The following is a 21,810-nucleotide window of genomic DNA, read 5'->3' on the forward strand; positions in this document are numbered from 1 at the left end:
CAACAAATTTTATTTTTTTTACAAGTAATTACAAGCTGAGTTATAATTCGTATGATTAATACAATAAAGAAGATGTAAAGAGATCATTTACAAACGGGAGATATCATCGTTTACGCAACGAATTAATTTTTATGGAACGTCAATGAAATTTTAACTAACAAATAGATTCAGATGCATATCACATAATCTAAATTTAAATTTAAAATTTACTTTTTACACATATGACATGCATTTACACTTACTACTAATTACATATAACCTTTTAAAATACTTTATAAAATTGTTCTTAACTAACCAAACCAAGTTGGGCTAGTTATTGTGAGATTGATTTATCATAATAATGTTGTTATTCTTATTTTATTTAGCGTAATAAGGGTTTATTTGAACGTTATTGTTGTCGAGTTGGATTTGATTTCTTCTTTTGTTCTTGAGCTTAATTAAGTTTTTATGATACGAATCGAATCTCCAAGGACCACTCGAGAAGAAATCGAATCGATTAGGCAGCGGAAGGATCTATCTTGATCAGGTTATGGGTACAAAAGACGGATTCTAAACCAATCAAGGGCAACTCGAGATTGTTTAGAACGGTAGAATGGCGCCACAATTCAACATGGTCTTGAATTGATAAGCCAAAACTTGAACAAAGGAGATTCGACTCACTTTGTATCAAGGGACGTTCCTCAAGGAACAAGAGAAAACTCTCAATTTTTATTCATAATTGTCTTCTTGAATAGTTAAATAAAGTTGGCTATTTATACCCTTACAAGACTCAAAACCCTAATTTAAATTGGAAACAATACAAGTTTCCTTATTTGACTTGACTTCTAAACTTGACACAATTTCCTAAACAAATTTGGAAGCAATTAACTGCTTTCCTAAAACTCTAATTCAACTAGAATAGGAACTAACTAATTCAAATTGGCTTAACTATGGTCAACATGACCTTAGCCTTTATTCCCTAATTCAAGCAACTTACTTAACTCTCAATTTGGAAATCAATCAAGATATCAATCAAGATTTGGAAATCAATCAAGATACCAATCAAGATTTGGAAGCCAATTAAAATTTGGAAAATTTGGATCTTCAATGATTCTCGAGCCCGATTGCACCATCAACCATCATTGGAATGTGAGGACTTGTAAAATGAAAGGAATTCATGCAAATCTTCATGTTCTCATCATTCCCCTCCTCTTGAAAGACGATTTGTCCTCAAATCAAGTGCTTGTTTACAAATGAGTAATTCGGAGAATGTCTTAATATATGTAATCCAAGAAGCATGTCGCCAACTCAACTTGATTTTGAACACAAACCATTGCACATGCTCCATTTGTCAAAGAATATCTTCACCCAATTGTACTTGGCTAGAATTTGGAAGTTCAGTTTGGTTGATTCTTGGATTCACTTTTGGAAAGCAAATTGCTATTTTGAGAAGGTTTCCTAAATGTATGTTTGGATTTTGGCAGCTGATAATATGAACCAAGACTAACAAGAATTAGAAATCAAGAATGTGGAAATAAGATTCCAAATCCCTCTCAATTTTCAAATCCAACGCAAGGCTGCCTTTTTTTTTTTTTTTTTTCTTTTTTCCCTTTTTTTTTTCTAACTTGCCAATTCAACAAAACAAGGTAACTGCACTTCAAGATTCAAGAGAATGACTTTTAGGGTTTTCAAAATTTCAAGATTTTTTTTTTCAAGAACCCACTATGCAATCCAAGAACTTCAAGAAATTATCAAGCCAACTACAAGAAACAAACACAAGGTATGGGGAAAAAAAATTCCGGATGAACAGTACTGCTACAGTACGATGAACAGTACCGCTACAGTGCGGTGATGAACAGTACTGCTGCAGTGTGAACAGTGCCGATGAACAGTACCACCGTGAACAGTATTTTTTTTTTTTTTTTCTCTTTTGACGACTCGATGCAAGGTTAGGACTTCACTTGGAAGAAATTTAATGGGAGTTAAACCCTTGAAAAACCTGTTTTCAAGAACGTAATCACACTAAAAATTTCCAACCTCGATCAATCAAGGGGGTAGGTTAGACTCAAGTGATAAAATAAAATAAAAAAACAAGAATAAAAAACAAGAAGTCAAGTCAAATAAGGAAACTTTGGATCTTCAATGATTCTCGAGCCCGATTGCACCATCAACCATCATTGGAATGTGAGGACTTGTAAACTGAAAGGAATCCATGCAAATCTTCATGTTCTCATCAAAATGTTATGAGAAGCCTCTGAAGGTAGATACATTTGAGGGTAGGTGAAGTCCACAACCCTCATTTTCTGTCTTAGATCTAAAATGGCAGCCACAGCCAATATCAAATTACATTCACCCCAATACTTGTCAAACTTAGTTTTCATCCTTTGAACCATGGCCCGAATGAAGGGGTCTCCATCATTGACTCGAGCATCCAGCACTTTTTTTATCTTCACCAACTCTTGAAGGAAAAGATTGCTCGTAGGATAATCTGAACCAGAAATTATATGTGTGCACTCCCAAAATTTTTCCAAGATCGAACAAACCTTTTCAACTTTTTTCCAATCCTCAGCAGATGGGTAAAAATCGTAACTTTGCTCTCTATCTTGGAAACGGAGAAAAACATCCTTAAATTTGATGGCATAATTCAGCATCTCAAATGTGGCATTCCATCTTGTCTTACAATCGTAAAGCAACTTTTTTCCTGGTATATGGAGTTGTTGCGCAATTTCAGCAAACATCAATGCACGCCCCTGTGATCGATTCACAAATTCCACGGAATCCCTAATGGCTTTGGTGATGTCCACAATCTCAGAAATGCCATCTTGAACTACAAGGTTCAAGATGTGTGCACAGCATCGAACATGGAACAATTTTCCATCACAAAGAAGCTTTTTGGACCTGGAGATGTCATCTCTTAATATTCTAACAGCTACATCATTGTTCGAGGCATTATCAACTGATATGCTGTAAATTTTGTGCTCAATGCCCCACTCTTTTGCACTTTTAAAAATTGAAAATGCTATCTCAACTCCTCGGTGAGGCGGTGGTATATGTACAAAACTCAAGACTCACTTTTGTAGTTTCCAATCAGAATCAATCCAATGCCCGGTGATGACCATGTACTCGATCTTTTGATTTTTCGACTTCCAAAGATCGGTTGTGATGCTCACTCTTTCCACATTTTTCAACTTGTTCCTCAACTTATTTTTTTCAAGCTCATATACTTGCATACAATCATTTTTTGCTGTTGCTCGAGAGATTTTCTTCCACTCTGGCACCGCTCGTTTCATCATAAGATTGAAGCCTTCTTCTTCTAATATGGTGAATGGATGCTCATGCATTAGCACCCAATGTGCAGCTGCCTCTCTAACTTTCTCCATGTCAAACTTTCCGCTCAAGGGTGGCAAAATCGGAAAAGAATCATCAGCTGGCTGGAAATTTAATTTTGTTTGCTGCTCAGCCTTTCTAATGCTTGCATTTCGGGCTGAACATCTATTCCGATGTCTCCACATGCTACTTGTTTGCTTTGACTTGCCTCTTGACAGCTTTTTCTTGCAATGCTTGCAAATGGCATAATTCAATCCATTTTCCTCAACTTCGTCAAAATCATCCCAAGCCTCAGATGTTTTATTTCTTTTAGGGATCTGGAATTCATCTTCAGCTTCAGTCACTTCCCGCGTGTCTCCTCCTATTTGACCAGTTGGTTCTTCTTCTTCTTCTTCTTCTTCTTCTTCTTCAAGAGCAAATACTTGAACTCCAGCTGTTGTTGTATCATTACTTATGAAAACAGGGGTATCCAACGTGAATGGAGTAGTTGAATCATGAGCAGATGATCGCGGGATAGAAGATACCTCGGGAGGACTAATTGCCATGCCTACAATTTACCCATAAAGTGAATATAAACATTCATTAGTACCAGCATATCACCTCAAAAAAACTGCCCAACATATTATACATTTAGCTTACCAACTCCTTCGGCATTGCGTTCTAATCTTGAGCAACTCGTTGAATGTCTAGTGCCACTTTGCATTTTCTTGACAAAGATTCTGCCCGACTGGATTCAGAAGACATGAAGGTAGTAAGACATCCAAAACAGCAAAGTGTGGTCTAAGAAGGAGCAGAAAAAGAAAAAGAATAAGCATGTGACTATGTGAGGTTGCTCAAATCTATAATCCAAATAAAAGCCAATCACAATTGTTGACTTTTGAGTTCCTTATATACTATAGCTGTATCACCTATGCTGGCACCAAAAAAATACCAGATGATCAATGTTTGCATACGTGAGAGATTCTCCATTGTCCATTCTGTTATCTAAGTTATAGTCATGGCTTTCCATTCCATTGTATATATGATTACATCCTAAATTTTTCTACTTCTACCCTTTTCCTGACCGGATTTTTCATTATAAAAGCATTAAAATTTTGCTTATCAAAAAGAAAAGAGAGAGAGAAGAAAAGATTTTCCTTGTGCTTAGAGAACACTTTCCATCAATCAAACTTTACTTATTTCATACATATTTTCAAAGTTCATTATTTATCAAAGTTTTTTTGATAGAAAACAAGAACGATTGCTAGAATTCATCCAATACCCCTAATTTGACAAAGCTCACTGGGGAATTTCAAAGAGATTCTGTAGGGATAACACCTCAAAGGATTACCAATTTTTTAATTGTTTACCAAAGTGAATTATTTAAAAACAAGCAAAGGATTTCAGTTAATCCGTGCATGCATAACACCTCAACACGGGTCTCGCAAGTATATGAAAACTGGGAAAACCCAAACTGGTGGGCTGGCCGGCTAACCTTGTAAAATAGGGCTGAACCCAATTAGATATGGCTCCAATTGAACTAAGCTCGACAATGACTAATCAAGAAGCCCTGATCCGGACTCCATCAAAAGGTTTTCATTTTTCTTCGATTTTAGTATTTTTTTAGTTCATCAGTAGGTTGTTTGATAGAAGTTGTGAAGCACCAAGGCATAATCCAAGAAAGTTCGACAAAGCAAATCATCAAGCAAAGGATACCAGAAGAGCTGCAGTGAAAATTACCAAGACACCAACTTTAACATTAGAGCAGAGGCAGACATACCAGTAACCAGATGCGATGGCGATGGCGATGGCGATGGAGTCTCACAGATGCGGCGAGCAACGGTGTCGGCGACGAACGAGAGACTGAGAGTAACGGAGTGAGGGTGTAGAACTAAATCAGTCAGAGTCAGTGGTTGCCAGCTGGTAAAGTGAATTTTTTGGCGAGGCTTTCTTCGAACAGAGAAGAAAGTCGAACAGAGAAGGAAGAAAGTATTTTCTTCCTTTTTTTTTAGACATTTTTTCTTTTTAGTGCTTTTTACAATTATGTTATTACTTTTTTGCCATTATAGGATTTCATTATAAAGAAGGGTATATTGTAAATTCCATATAACTTATACTCATAACAGTCATTTTATAATTATAATAAATATATATTATTTAAATTATAAATATTTTATTTAAATAACTCCGGCTCGTCGAGCTACTCGACGAGCCTCGAGCCGGGAAAATGTGACTCGAAACTCGACTCGATTTTCATTCGAGTTACTCGAAACTTGGTCAACCCGAGTTCGAGCCGAGTTGTTGACCGAGCTCGCGAGTAGCTCGGCTCGCGTACATCCCTTTCAGTGCCTTGCTTAAGAAGGCATTAGGGTGCTCCTCTTGCATCAGAACTGTACCTATACCTTCCCCACTGGCATCTGCCTCTACTACAAAGGACTTTTTGAAATCTGGCAGCTTAAGAACAGGAGCTGAACACATCAATATCTTAAGTTGATCAAAAGAAGTCTGTGCTTGCATATTCCATTTGAAGTTATCCATTCTCAGTAATTCAGTAAGTGGTTTGCGAACAAGCCCATAATGCTTTATAAATCTTTTATAATAGCTTGTGAGTCCCAAAAAACCTCTCAATTCCTTAAAAGTCTGTGGTCTTGGCCATTGCAAGATGCTTTTGACCTTGGAATCATCCATAGTGACCTTTTGTTCAGTAATAGTATGTCCTAGGTAGTCCACTTTTGTCTGAGCAAAGACACACTTAGATTTCTTCACTACAGTTGATGGCTTCTCAGAATGTCAAATGCAGTTCTTAGGTGTTGAACATGGGCCTCCAATGTAGGACTATATACAAGAATATCATAAAAAAATCAGAACAAATTTCCTCAAGTAAGACTGAAATATCTGGTTCATTAATGATTGGAATGTGGCAGGAGCATTTGTGAGCCCAAAAGACATGACTAGAAACTCAAAGTGTCCACAGTGAGTTTGAAAGGCTGTCTTGAAGGTATCCTGAGATTTCACTCTGATCTAGTGATAGCCTGCTGTGAGATCCAACTTGGTCTTAAACACAACCCCTGTTAGTTCATCCAGTAGCTTATCCACATTGGGTATTGGGAACCTGTCCTTGACAGTTAATTCATTTAGCTTCCTGTAATCTATACAAATCTCCAAGTCCCTTCGTTTTTCTTGACTAGCAAAACAGGATAGGCAAAAAGACTATTACTGCACTTAACCATACCCTTCTGCAACATTTGAGTAACCTGCTTCTCAATTTCCTCCTTATGGCAATAGGGGTATCTATAAGGCTTCAATTTGAATGGCTATGTCCCTGGTTTGAGGGGTATTTCATAATCCACACTTCTATTGAGAAGTAAGGCATTTGGAAGTTGAAATAGTTGAAATACATCTTCATATTGTTGTAGTAGTTCAGCTATTTCTGAGGGTGTAGGTTCTGCTTTTTCTCCTTTATCCTGTGCTGAGCTTAATGACATGCACATCTGCTTCTTGTACTTTATGAATCTCCTCAAATCCTTTCCTCTGATTAGGTCCAGATCACAATCTTCTGCTCTCCCATGCAATTGAATCTCATTTCCTTCATGGTGTAAGGATATTTTGAGCTGATAGAAGTCAAATGTAATAGGACTAGAGCGTGTCATCCAGTCCACTCCCAATATTATGTCCCATCCCTCAAGTTCCATTACTTTAAGATTGAACCTGAAGTTGTATTGGTTAATCATCCAGTGCACATTAGGACAGATAGCATTACTAGTTATACAAGTTCCATTGCCCATGATAACAGAAAATGGCTGATCGACCCACTGATATCCAATGTCCATGCCAATGACTAGCTCACTGCTGATATAACTGTCTGAGCTCCCATTATCCACTAGAATTAACATTTCTTCCCCATCAAGGATACCCCACTAGTGTAATTGTTTTTTTTTAGTGCTTTAGATAATGCATGTAAGGACATCTCCATTGTCTGCCCAGGATTCCCTGTCTGTTCATCCGGTTCACGAGCTGCATCTTCAAAAGCAGAGTCATCCTCTTCTTCTAGGAACATGCAGTTTGCATTGCCTACCTTGCACTGATGGCCTATTCCATACCTTTCCCCACATTTAAAGCATAGACCATTAGCCTTCTATACTGCGTTTCCTGTGTTGAAGGTTTCTTTGAGTCCTTAAATTCTTCTTGAGAGTTCCTGAACTTGGAATGTCTGAAATTGCTACTGGTAGGCATCTTATATGAGTAACTCCCTGCAGTTGGGGTATTACTCCTAGTCATCCCAAACTTGTGCTCCCGCAGAGTTTTGGTACTATCCTTAGGACTCCTATGTTGTATTCTGATTGACTGTTCCTGCCACTGTGAAATCTCAAATGCTTCTGTTAAGGTAGCAGGTTTCAGCATCCTAACCATAGGTTTGATTTCCTCCTTTAATCCACTTATGAAATTGGAAACGAAATAGTTTTTATCCAGATTTCGATTCCTAGTCATCATCAGAGGTTTCAGTTCTTTGAATTTTTCCTGATATTCTCTCACACTACCTCCTTGCTACAACTTATTGAACTCTTCTATCACATCTCTGCAAGTACTATCACTGAATTGCCTGCACAGCAATTCACCAAATTCTTCCCAGCCTAGTTTAGGTTTCTCAATTTTTACTCATTGGAACCACCTGTCAGCTCTACCTTCTAAATATATCTCAATGATCTCAACTTTTTGTTCCTCAAGTTCAAAAGGTACTTATTGCATTTGTGCAGCCAATCCTTAGGATTCTCACCAGAAAATAACTGTAAATCAATTTTAGGAGGATTTGAAATTTGGAACTTACTCCAGTCCTTCTTGTAGGTTTTATGAATCTCCATTTTAGTTTGTAGCCTTTGGTGAGGTGGAGAAGTAGGTAGAATTGGTGTTTGATCCATGTTCATTTTTCCATCCTTTTCTGTCACCTTATATCTCCCTAGTGTCATCTTCATCAGTAGACTGTTAAACTTTTGTTCCAGAATTTGATTGAGATTCCGTTCCATTCCAGTGACCAGATCTTCCATCCTTTTGTTGCTTTCTTCGAGCTCCAGTTTCAATTCGGTCCTAATTTGTTGTTGTTTCAATTGAGCTGAATGCAGAGATTCTAGCAGTTCCTGGAGCTTGAACTCCTGCTTCTTCACTTGCTCCTCCAATGTTCAAAATCGAGTGCCTTTCGTCATTGATTTGCAGAGCGAACTCCAATGATCAATTGCTCTTGATACCAATTGTTAGGGACACAAGATAGTTGGCTAATCCAGTGCGGAAATTACGAGTGAGAAGGAAAGAGAGGGAAGAAAGAAAAGGCAGAAGAGAAAGAGGGACTGTGGGAAAAGAGAGAGAAAGAAAAGATTTGTTATTTCTTAAAAAATGTCGTTATTACAACTAATGGTGGTCCCACCTTTTATAACAACCTGACTTGATAGTTATTTTAACCGGCTTAATACTCACCACTAAACTACGCCGTTTTGCTTACAATTAATCCAAGGCCTGACAAATCCCCAAACAGCGGCAATTCAACTATTGGGTTAGGGTTCGCTCTTTTCTTGCAATTGGTCGTCACGCTTTTGGAGGATCCGCTAAATCGAACCCTAGCCCTAGAATTCAACCATGTCTTCCAAGCAAGGTACTCAATTTCTCTAATTAATGTTCACGCATCTCCTCCTTTTTTTTTTCAAAAAAAAATTCTTTCTGACTAAAAAGCCATCTCCTTTTTTTTTTCGACGTAACTTGTATAATCCGCTTTTATTAATCATTTTTTCCCCTTAGAAAAGATGCTGAAATTTGGGGGGTGTAATTTGTCCTGATTTATATGTTTGTTCAGGTGGAAAAGCAAAGCCTTTGAAGCAGCCAAAGGCTGAAAAGAAAGAATAGGGCGAGGTACTTTTACTGCAGTTTGATTCTGGTTGTTTATGTTCTAGTTCTTTTTCATTGTGCCTGGACATTTTAGTTCATCGATCTGATAATCAATGAATTAGAATTTGAACTTCTGGTTGATTTGTTCAGTAACCCTTTTGGTTGAACTATTTATGATTCTGATTGTAGAATTCAGTCTTGAATTTGAGCATTAGGAACTCTCAATGCCTATTTATGTTTTCTATTTGAGTTGTTGTAAATTTGAGTTGCCCGTGTACCAACTGCGTCTGTTTTTCTAGTCGTGTATGAAAACTCAATTGTGGTTGTTTCTGTTGATAAGTTAAAGGTGGGCAGGGTGAACTTTTTGTTCGATGTTTATTATATTTTCTTGTTTTGTATGGCTTACATTGCTGAGCTGAATTGAGAATTCAGCTATTGCGGACTCTCTTTTGGTTGCTGCAATAGTATTCTGGCGCAATTGGGGTGCTTGGTCTTTTAAATGGTCTTTCTCTGTGTCTTTATCGTTGTTCCTTCAGTTTGTTTAATCGTTTGTTTATTTGCAGGAAGACAAGGCTTATCTGCAAAAGAAGAAAGAGGAGGAAAAGGTGAATGATTTCCTATTGTCTGGGTTTCTGTTTGACAGTTTCAGTTGAGGTGATCATTTTTTCCCTGCTTTGTTATGATTGGCAGGCACTGAAGGAGCTCAAGGCAAAGGCGCAAAAAGGAGCTTTGGGAGGTTCTGGGCTCAAAAAAAGTAGTGGGAAGAAGTGAGGATTTAGAAACCTAATGCTAAACCTAAGCATCCTTGTGTTAGATTAGTTTATCATCAAGCATTTGTTCTATGGCTGGGAATGATTGTTATTTTTTTATGCCAACTTTCTTCCATGTAAAATTCAGTGAAATGTGCGAGACATTTGCACCCTTCGGAATACATAAGCCATGTTAGAATTTGCTTCTGTTTCCTTTAACATGGCTTTAATGTTTAATTTTATGTTGTTTCTGGTTTTATGTTTTCATACTGTATTGAACTTCACAGTTCATAGTTGCGTTTAATCTGATGGTAAAGGACCATTGCATTTACATCTCTGTAACTGATTCTTCCTGAAAGTCCAGCCATGAAGTAATTGTGACGAGGCTACTGACTAAAACCTTCACCACTATCATTGTCTGTGGGTGTCGATTCCTAAAGTTGATAGACAAGATATATCCCTGTTATTATTTGGGCTGTCTTGGCGGGTGCGTTTCTCACCGAGTCTGCTATCATTGGAGTGCTAGGATGGCATTGATGCTTTGCGCGAATGACATTCATAAAATGAGTTTGGAGAACGTTAGCTTTAGATCTGGTTGGAAATGATAGCTTTGGATCAGGTTGGAAACTGATAGGATAAATTGACACCTGAAGGCTGTGGCATAGCAGTTGTGTTTGCTTTTAACTAGAAGGATAAATAGACCAAAGTAGCTTTTAATTCTGGTTCCAATTGCTGTTGCAGCATATAATTCTACATCTGGAAAGAGAAATTAAGAACAAAGGCCATCTGGAAGGGAAGTATTTGGATGTTTGTTTTCCATTCTCCTTCCTTCCACTGTTAAGAGCTTTATCTCTCTTGTTCACCGAACGGTTGTGTTTGCTTTCTCTGGGTCGTGAATTTATTTTTGCAAAATTCATTCATGTAAAATTTCAGTCTTATGGAATCAACATTTAACGACATTGTAAACCTGAACCTGACGTACAATGTTCACGGATTCGCAAAAAGTTGATCGAGAAAGTTTGAACGGCACTAACGCTTGCCAAATTTCATCTTTGGCATGCCCATAGGTCAACAAGCAGAGCACATGCTATTAATTAGAAATGGCTGTAGTTTTTTTTTTTTTTAGCATTTTTTTTAGCCAAACTGTTTTGACATGGATATTACATTTTAACTAGACTTGCTATCTGGCTGTTCAGTAGCACATCCGTCTACCGTTGAAACGAGAGATCTAGTTTGAAGTGAAAAGTTCCCCATCATCCCATAATTTTGCAACCCCAAAACTTTGCAAGAGCACAATCTGCTAGTAGCTAGACCTGGTCATTTACGTCCTTCAGCTTCAATTCACCATGGGATACGTGCAAAATGTAACTACAACATCTCCCCCTTAAAAACACTTCAAACGAAATGCCTATCCTTTGCAAATAAGCCTATTCAAACATTAAAGCAATTCCCCCCTCAGAACACTTGAAATTATTGATCTTGTTTCTCTGGGTCGTCCTCTTTCTCTGGATCTTCGTCCTCCTCTTCTTTATTTTCTTCTTCTTCCTCTTCATCTTCTTCAGGAGGATCAGCTGGTAACGGGGGTGGCAACGGAGTTTTCATAGGGCTGAACTGGGGAAAGATGTCTGGCCTGCGTCCAGGCTTTGGCCGCTCCCATTCCTAACACAAATTTTAAATTAGATGAGAAATAAATTTCTACTAGTTGAAAGGCCTGCAGAATACATGTTTTAGAGAGAAAGGTTTGAAGTTCCATCTATAGAAACCAAATTTACTTGTGATCTACAGCCTAGTGGGCAGACACACATCTGATTCTGCGGATACATCAACTCATGCACAAGCCTGCACCAAGAAGTGGTGGGATGGATGAAAATGAGTGTTGAAAATATTTATGACGGGTTATTGACTATATAGACAGTACTAAATCCAGTAAAAAGAAAGAGATGACCAACATATGGATATAGGTTGTGTTATGAAATTTGGGATGCTTAATAGTTTGATTCTTTGATGGATTCATGGAAAAATGGCAGATACCCGATGCGTTTCAGCAACCAAACGACAAAAATTGCATCCAAGCAGCAACGTTGCTTAATACTGTATTGGTTTTCCTATAGAATAGATATACAAATGCACTTCTTTCCTTCGCAGTCAAGGTAAGAAATAAAAAGATTTTGTATTTCTTATGCAGAACCATTACACTGAAAACTAACACCAAGAGATGAATCGAGCAGGTGTTTCCAATGTATGCCAGTATTTGTTGCAGCTCCAAGAAGTCTGCACTTCAGTCTTTCGATGTAATAACAAGTAACCCCAATACACCAATGAGAACATACTGCAGATGTGGGGGAAAAAAAAATCAAAGAGCAGTTATTCCATCAAATCAAACTACTTTTGGGGCAGTACCAAACCTGGAAGCAGTTCAAAATCTTGCTGCTACAGCTAATATGGAATTTGACATGATCATCTTTAAAATTCAAAGAGAGATACATCAAGAATTTACTATATGCACAATTTGAGAATTACTGTGTAGAACAGGAAAATTTTTAGTCTCTGTCGAGCAATTTTATCCTTTCACTTATGATCAAGAACCAAACAATATGAGTAGTGCAGATCAAAAGTTCACAAACCTTGACAATGGGTTTCTCAGTCATAATGATGGTCAACCAACCAACATATTGTAAGAACCTGATTATGCACCACCCACAAAGGGAAAAAGAGAAGGTGATCAGCCCTTGTTTGGGCAATCATAATGAGAAAATACACATACATTCCTTTAACAATCAAGTATTAATCACTTGTAAGCCCAGAAGAAATGGTAATAACATCAAAAACAGGTATGAGCTCTAGTTCTCCTGGTTATGCTCATTTTCCTCAGCTCTACTTCTACTGTTGTCCTGCATTTTGTTAGCCCCCAAAAAGCACCAGGGTACCGTGTCACTGTATCTATGTTACAGTTTCCCTTGACTTCAAGACGTGCTTGTCATCTATTTATCTGTTTCTTTATTAATTTTCTTATGTGTTGAATTCTGGAGTTGTGGTAACGCTAGCATACCAAAGATTATATATCTGAGATACCAAAAGAGAATTTTCTGGGTTAATAGCGTGACAATCTTGAAAGAGGTATCAATCTGCTGCAGGAGAAGCTAAGGATAACAATCTCTAGGTAAAAGTTTATTATGCCTTCGATATTATTCCAGCCAGTTGAGAAACCTAAAAATTGTAATTTCAACAGCTTCTGTTCCATATTTGGCGCTGAAGATATCCAATTCTACTAGAGAACCAACTCCAGCTATCCAGCTAACACAAACGAACAAGACCAAAATCAACCAACCTAATAGGAATTAATCCTTAGTCATCTAATCCAACACCGTGGAAGCCAAATTTGCCATTTTCTCACCTCAGTACAAAGTTTCATGATATTCTATACTAGTTCCAAGCACCTCAGTCAATGACTTCACCAGGATCATCTGAGGAGTCAGTCTGATCCTCATCATCATCCTCAACCTGATGATGATCATTGTCTTCAGCTTCCTCATCCTCCCCTTCATTGATCACCACACCAAGGTCATCCTCATTAGCCTCATCCTCACCAGAATCCTCTCCATCATCTTCTCCAGCCTCGTCCTCATTGAAATTGTCTCCATCATTGTCCTCCTCCGAACCAGAATCATCTTCCTCCTCCTCCTCCTCCGAACCAGAATCATCTTCCTCCTCCTCCTCTGAAGCAGCATCCAAACCAGCATCATCATCATCTTGCCCCTCCTCTGCTTGCCCCTCCTCCTCCGAAGCAGCATCCAAACCAGCATCATCATCATCTTGCCCCTCCTCCTCTGAAGCAGCATCCAAACCAGCATCATCATCATCTTGCCCCTCCTCTGCTTGCCCCTCCTCCTCCGAAGCAGCATCCAAACCAGCATCATCATCATCTTGCCCCTCCTCTGCTTCCTCCTCCGAAGCAGCATCCAAACCAGCATCATCATCATCTTGCCCCTCCTCTGCTTGCCCCTCCTCTGAACCAGCATCCAAACCAGCATCATCATCATCTTGCCCCTCCTCTGAACCAGCATCCTTTTGGCCCTCAGAACCAGCATCATTTTCCTCCTGTTCTAAACCATTAGAAACCTTCAACTGGACATCATCTCCATCAAAATCTTTGGCATCGTCTTCTTGCTCGAAACCAGCCCCATCTTCCTCCTCATCCTCCCCAATCTCCTCCTGATAACCAGCATCATCATGTTCTAAACCATCATTGTCATTCTCAGAGTCATCATTGTGTTGTTTCACAATGGAAGCAATGTGCGTATTCAAAAAAACTTTGTCACCATCTAAATTAACTTCAAACTCAGCAGACAGTTGGTCTCGGATGGATTTTTTAGAGGCAATGGACCAATCACACTCTTGAAGGATCTCATTAAGCCTCTCCACAAGCCTTGGCCGGTCAATTCCAACAGGATTAATGTTCTGAACACTAAATGAATTACTTGAATCTGCAATGACTTTGTAGATAGATCCCTGCTCGGCAACATTGGATCCAAAAGTTACCCGGAACAATGGTATAACTTCTGCTGTTGAAATAGAGCAAGTTACCGCACGCTTTGACCATAAGCAGAAATAGTAAACACAATATACGTCCATGTTGTCCATTAACATCACCAAATTGTTCGCCTCTTCAACAATCAACTTCTTACAGTCCATCTCTACAGCAACTAACTGTTCTGCAAGTGGATTTATCGCTGCACCAACGTTCACATTCCATTCTCCACTCACCAAACCTGCTTGAAGTTGGTTTTGGAGAAGTAGATATTTGGAAATTTCTGTCTTGAAGTTATTCCAATCCATTCTAAAAAGTTCTGCGAATCACAAAAGTCATTCAAAAACCAAGTACTTTCGCAATTCCAATGGATAAGCAATTCTATAACTGTCCAGATCAGTCAAAAGCATACTCATAATAAAGGACAACTGAGGGACAATTGGAATAGAGAATTGATCGACAATAGGATAACATTTCAACTGATGGACAAATTAAAGTACTAACAAAATTGTTGAGCAGATTCAACTAAAAAATGTTACATGCAAAGAGAAAATAGGATAGTATTTCAAATTGAAATAACTTAAACATTCCAAATTCATTCCTCCATTATCAGTCAATTCTAAAGTTTGAACAAATCTCATACATCAGAATTATGCTTAACATGATTGCATTCATGAATTTCAAAAATTCAGCCGTAGAAATTACCAAAGTATTCCGAGAGTTGTGCAGTGAAGGCGAAGTTTGGGAGCTTTTAGACTCCAGGAGAAGCTACTGGAACACGAGATGAAGATTTGCAAGTTGCTAGCACTTCGACGCTAAGTAGCTGTTTGTTAGTATTTATACGTCCGAAAAAAATTTTCCTGCTCGAATCCGTTCATAGTCATTCCTCTACCTATATATGTACTCGAAGATTGTCAGTACATATATATATATATATATATATATATATATATATATATATATATATATATAACATATTATATATGCCTACATGTCTAGTTCAATTCAAAGGAAAAACTCACGCGGGACTGGGCAAGCTGATGCCCCAGTGTTGCTCATGTAAAACAAACCTATCACGTAATAATCTTATGTTCTTATTAGTAATTATATTATCTTTTCTTTTTTCCCATTAATCACACCAATGAAACCAACAACATTGAACTGCCTGCTACTAGTTACAGAGGAAGAAAGGAATAAAAAATGGTTACATGTTTAGCAAATTAATAACCCTTTTTAGGAATCAAAACAGGCCAGAAAGTATTGCAATTGCTTGTATGTTAACACTTAATTTACTCCCCCTAACTTCAAAGATCGAATCACAAAAGGTAATAAATAGATAAAATGTCTTGTAATCAATTTGAGACTGTTACTTATTCCTTCAATTGGCTTAATCAAGTAGCGGATTGCATCCACGTTTGCTGCAATTCTTCAATGTACTGTACTTTGGGATCATCCGCATATTTGTTTGCACTAGTTTAGACCATCCAAACTGCTAAGTACGCTCTCGGAATTTTTATTTTTTTATTTTTTTATTTTTTTTTGAGGTGGAAAGGTTTTACTTGTGCAGAGGATCACCCTAAAATATGTCTGTAAATCTGGTTTAATTAAGCAACAAGTTGTTAACTTTCCTTCGAAAGAATACAGTACAATTTGAAACACAATTACATATGAAAGTTTTTCTAAACAACACAAATGAAGAAAATTGTGAATTTTCTTTTTAACAACAAATTAGGGTCGTGGAATTTGGCAAATAGAGGGAGCAAAGAAGAATTAGAGGATAAGGAGTATAATTAATTCCTTATCTTTTAAATTTACACTTTGGTCGTAGAGTCTTCATCGTTCTGTTAATCATATTCCACACATATGATTTGTATTGAAATTATGGAAAGGATAAGTAATCATCGTTTACATTGCAGTCATTTGTAAGCTAGCTAAGAAACAAGGGCAAATTCCACTTTGTACCCCTTAACTTGCGCCACTTTCTCACTCTAAACTTCAATTTTAAACACTTTGCATCCTAAGATCTCAATTTTGGATATTTTGCACCTTAAATCTCAATTTTGTCCCATTTAAGTCCAATTAATGATAATTTTTGCAAATTGATGAGATAAAGTACAGTCACAATTAATGATAATGTACCATTTTTTTGTTTAATTGCGACCCCTTGATTTTTCTTTTTTAATCATTTTTCAGTACATTGTCATTAATTTGTATGGTTTGGATCACTAATATTATTAGCCAAATTAACGCGGTGAGAAAACTGAAAAGATGTACTCCACAGACACGAGTCTAGGAACATGCAGTTTGCATTGCCTACCTTGCACTGATGGCCTATTCCATAGCTTTCCCCACATTTAAAGCATAGACCAGTAGCCTTCTATACTGCGTTTCCTGTGTTGAAGGTTTCTTTGAGTCCTTAAATTGGCAAATGACCAGCCACCTTCAGTTTCCTCTGCTAAGTACTAGGCACAAGCCTGTAATTGTTCTCTTTACATCTTAAAATAATTATTGTTACCACTTTTGCTACAAAGAGTAGGAGGGACAGGGTGTCAACTCCTTTCTGCCTGCTCCTTTCTAGTACTGGTCATCTGAATCTTTTAGTAGCTTGTTTATTAATGATTTGATAATTAAGATAACGATGCAGTCCACAAACATATGCCGAGTTTATGCTAGATTTTGGTACATATATGGTTAATTGCTCTTGTTCGGCAAAGATCACAGAAGAAAGAGGTGTTTGTTTCACTAAATAGTGGGACTCTTATTGGTCACGTATACGACCTCCTATTGTTTACTATCTTAATCAAGTAATTTGGATACTACAAAAAATCATGCATCAAAAACTTTTTCCCTTTTTTTTTGGGGGTAGAAAGGGACTAAAATATTATTAACAAATAAAAAATAATGGGCACATAGCCAGTAAGCACCTAGACAATATTGGTATATTATAAAAGACTGTATTGGTATATTATACCTGTAGAATATGTGAGAAGGGTATAAGCATTCAATGCCTCTGCCCTGTCATGTTGGGATTCAAAGCCTAATTTTTAGCGGGTTAGCCAAGCCAGTGAAAACCATTCTTAGTTTCAAAGTGGTTGGCATCACGGTCAAAAGTAAAACGGAGCGACTATCTACCAAACGGTAAAAACTATCCAGAACAACTAGTTTCACGTGGTGGGGTGGGGGGGTGGGTTTGGGGTTAGGATATTAGCCTCCTCAGGAATCACATAAATTACCGACTTTTGTGGTTTTTGTGGATTAAGGTTAGTAAACTACCGTAAAAATCTTTAGACTTTGGTAAAACAAAAAACTAGTTTCACGTGCCATTATTCTCTTCTCCGGTCTGAATCCATCTTCGATGAGCTATTCACTTACTTGTCTAGTGAAACAAGGCTAAGGATTTCAATTAAAAATTATATCTATAAATTCCATTGAAAAATGATGAGAGTTAAGAAGCGAAAGAAACAAAACTAACGATTACTTATATTCATCCTATCATTCACATAATTAATTCAAGTGCTGTTAACCTACCTTCCGCCTTGTTCCTATTTTGGTTGTTATTTTTAAGAGTTTTTGTAAAAAAAAAAAAAAAACTATAACAATTTGATATATATATATATATATATATATATATAAGTTAAAAAAAGTAGTTAAAAATGCATTTATGAAAAAAGTAAACATTTTTCTGCGAAAAAAACTTATCTAGACAACGTAGTTACTCACAATGCGTGGAAAATGGGCGAGAAGAACCAGTACAACCTATAACAGTTGAGGTTGATGGGCGTCGGAGATTTTTTCCCTTGTGGGTTCGACTGGCAGGGCACTCGTTAATTTTTTTTGAAGGATCAAAACGGTTAATTTAATCTCCCCTGATAATTCCAGAAACCTCCCCTGAGATTTCTAACAATTTCACTGAGCTCTTCTACGATTTAAAGAATTACACTTACCTCCCTTAATTTGATAGTTTTAGTAACAAAACCTTAAAATAAGATTGACTTGGACAATTTTTTAAATGAATACCCAAAAAATGCCCTTTTGGAATGAGTTTTAATTTATTTTCTTATATAATTATAAGATTATTTATATAATTATAAGGAAAATGTGCCAAATTTTTCATGTTTATATCTACTATTTGATAAATAACTATAATAATAATTTGAATACTATGATATGATATTTTTTATGATATTTTATTATGAATTTAGATTTATAAGATTATAAAGAAAATGTTGAAATAATTCATTTAGAGTTTATAAATTTTGGGAGTAGTGGGATTATCATAATTTAGTAGTGCTTTTGAGCCATTTCTTTTTTATTTATTGTTAATTTTAATACCAAAAAATAGAAAACAAAAATCAGCAAAAACATTGAATTACATATAAAATTAATTCGTTAAAAAAATCACTAGTTCGACATTTGGTTTAATAGAAACCTAGAGGCAATGGTGTCTATTCTACAATTTTATTGGCGAAAAATTTTAAAAAAGGAATAAGAAGGAAAAATAATTTTAAAACTTATTCTAAGTATTAGCATACCAAAAAGAAAATTTCATTAAAATATTTAAGGGCAAAATTATCATTTTAAATGATAAGGAATGTATGTATAATTTTTAAAATTTTAAAAGAGTTCAGTGAAATTGTCAAAAGCCTCGTGGAGGTTTATGAAATTATCCCTATAACCTAGGATCATGTACTCTGACAAAAAATGTCATGATGAGACTTCAATGTTATTTCTTGTCCAACGGAACTGAGATTTGGGGAGTCTGGGGGGTCTTTATCTCTTAGCAGCGGGGCACCCTGTGGGGTTAAGTTCCCACATCGCTCCTCTATTCGCTCGCCAGCGCATCTCCAAACAAATCAAAAAGCAGCCCTTTTCTTATCTCATTGAGCTGCATCTTCAACCGGTGGATCAACAAGATCAATGGCTACTGGACTGTCGGGTTCTGCCTTCGCTGATGCTCCTCAACGGATTATTATGCCCCTGAAATAACTGATCTTGGAGCCTTTGTTTCGGGGAGTCTGGGGGGTCTTTATCTCTTAGCAGCGGGGCACCCTGTGGGGTTAAGTTCCCACATCGCTTGGGGGGGTTTGGGGGGTTTAGTAGTTAAGTGCTGCGGAGCACTTCAAAAGTTGCCGGCTTTTGAAGTGTCTTCGCAGAGTCCATTTATCGAAACACTCATACAAAAAACTGTGAGTTATGAAAGGGAACTGAGATTTGGGGGTGCAAAAATTCTCATCTAATTGTGGGCGTGGTAAGATGGAAAAAGTTGCCAGTAAAATTTTTCATTTCAAAAAAAAAAAAAGTATGAAGGTAACTATAGTTGAAAATTTCTCATCATCAAGACTCATGCCCTTGTAATTTTTTGTAATAATACTAGTAACAATGAACAATTAAGCTTATCGTTTTAAAAAAAATATTAACTATGAATAATTAGCTAATTAATCCTCAAATAAAAGTGCCATGCTTTTTATTTTGTAATGTTTCAATATATTTTTCATATTAAAAAAAGTCAAAACTATATTCCATTTCTCTTTCCAATATCATTTCTTCCTTTAATGATATGCATGTTGCATTCAAATTCAAATTGGGGAGAAAGATAAGAATGACAAACAAAAAAATCACAATCAAATCATTATTTTTTAAAAATTTAGAATTTGTTTGGATTGACTTTTTTTTAAAAAAAAAATTTAATTGCACCATAAACACGTTTTCAAATCGCTTTTTTTATGCTCTTAATACACTTTTTTACAAAAAAAAATGCTGCAGTATTGTTCTAAAAAAATTTTCTAATAATCTTCATTCCAAATATTCACTTAAATTCCCACAATTAAAAAAAAAAAAAGGAATGGAGGGAGTAATACTCTACCTGGTAACAGAGAATCGCAGTCAAAAGCAAAAGTGCCCATTCACTCAAACAGTCGTCCACCGCTATCAGGCATTCTCGCTTCTGTACGTGGATCCGATGAAAACCCTGCTGCCAAAAAAGGAAGGATGCACAATTGATTGAACACAACGTATAATACCAGAATGCACCATAAGCACATTAATAATATATTTTCGGCAAACCAGCCTCTGGCGAACTACTTTTGGAAAGAGGAGAGTACTTTCAAGACCAGTACCCAACAAAAAGGATTCCATTTTATCAATGCCTCTGAAATAACTAAGCACTGCTGGTACGTTAATGTCGCGCTTGATTAGACCCCGCCTTTCACGAATACATAAACTAATTACTGTTCATGTCCTGCTTAAAACGTCATACACCTGGGGCTTTCTACCTCTCCGCTTTTCCGTTTCGGGTGACACAAGGCTTTTTACCAGCTCAAAATCTCTGAGGCTTTCTACCTATTTTAATTTCAATACCAGCCACTGACACTGGTCAACTCGCAGGTTGAAGTACCTTTTTTTTTTTTTTTTTGGTTCAAGGAACACGGGAAAGGAGACGAGAATGTCGAGAGTTGAACACAAGAAAGGCGAAGGAAGAAGATTTGAAAGTCACGACCAAAGTTATACTACCTCATTGGAATATTTTTACCAGATGAGTGTATGTAAGTTGCAGTCCTACAAAATGAGTTAAATCTTAGACTTGATGTTGCTGGCCTATTTTTTTTTTTTTCGATCGATAAAAGTTTGAATGGATTTGACTCTCAATATATGTCATAGCGAATTACAACATATCCTAAAGTTACAATTATGGGTTGGCAAAAATATTTGTTGATCCAAAAATTCATGATTCAATTCGATCCACTCCCAAAATGGGATGCGCCCAATTCGTATTTTTTGATCATGCCAGAAAAAGGTGAAGTACCTGCTTATATTCGAAGTGGATTAGGATAAGAGGATTAAAAATCCATGAGTACTCTTCCCACTTTGCATATATACACACACATATGTGTGTATGTGTGTGTGTATGTATATGTTATTTTTTATTTTTATATACGTCCACAAAATATTATTTTTAGAGCAAAGTAAATAATTTTATTGAGTAAATTACTCTCCAAGTATGAGTGCCTATGACTTATTTACAATATTTATTTGTAGAGGTCACAGTCTTATCTTTTTTAGAAAAAAATTTAATTTATGCATAATATGTATATAAAAAAAAGGACAATGCTTATAGCAATTTTCATCATCTTTGAATTCTTTTTTTTTCCCTTTCTCTTGTATTCAGGAGTACTTAACCCATCCAAAACGGCCAAATGCCGATTGATATACGAGGTGATTAAAAGTCAAAAAATAGTTGATCTATAAGATGCGAGTTGGATCAACTAAATGCCTTACGAACAAAACTCGACTCGTGCCCATTCCTACTTGATCATTGAACAATATTATTCTCGCATCCGAAATAAGACTCGAACACACAGCTGGCTCGTAGGCTCTTAA

The 21,810-nt window shown here is 36.7% G+C and overlaps 1 long non-coding RNA gene across 1 annotated transcript; it reads left to right on the plus strand.

Moving 5' to 3' along the window:
- Positions 1-8,788: 8,788 nt before the first annotated feature.
- LOC113738834 (uncharacterized) lies at positions 8,789-9,928 on the plus strand. The gene is made up of 4 exons (XR_003460224.2): positions 8,789-8,926; positions 9,125-9,180; positions 9,720-9,761; positions 9,847-9,928. It is a non-coding gene; the product is annotated as an uncharacterized lncRNA (long non-coding RNA).
- The last annotated feature ends 11,882 nt before the right edge of the window (positions 9,929-21,810 follow it).

Source organism: Coffea arabica, chromosome 4c (assembly GCF_036785885.1).
Source record: "Coffea arabica cultivar ET-39 chromosome 4c, Coffea Arabica ET-39 HiFi, whole genome shotgun sequence".
NCBI lineage: Eukaryota > Viridiplantae > Streptophyta > Magnoliopsida > Gentianales > Rubiaceae > Coffea > Coffea arabica.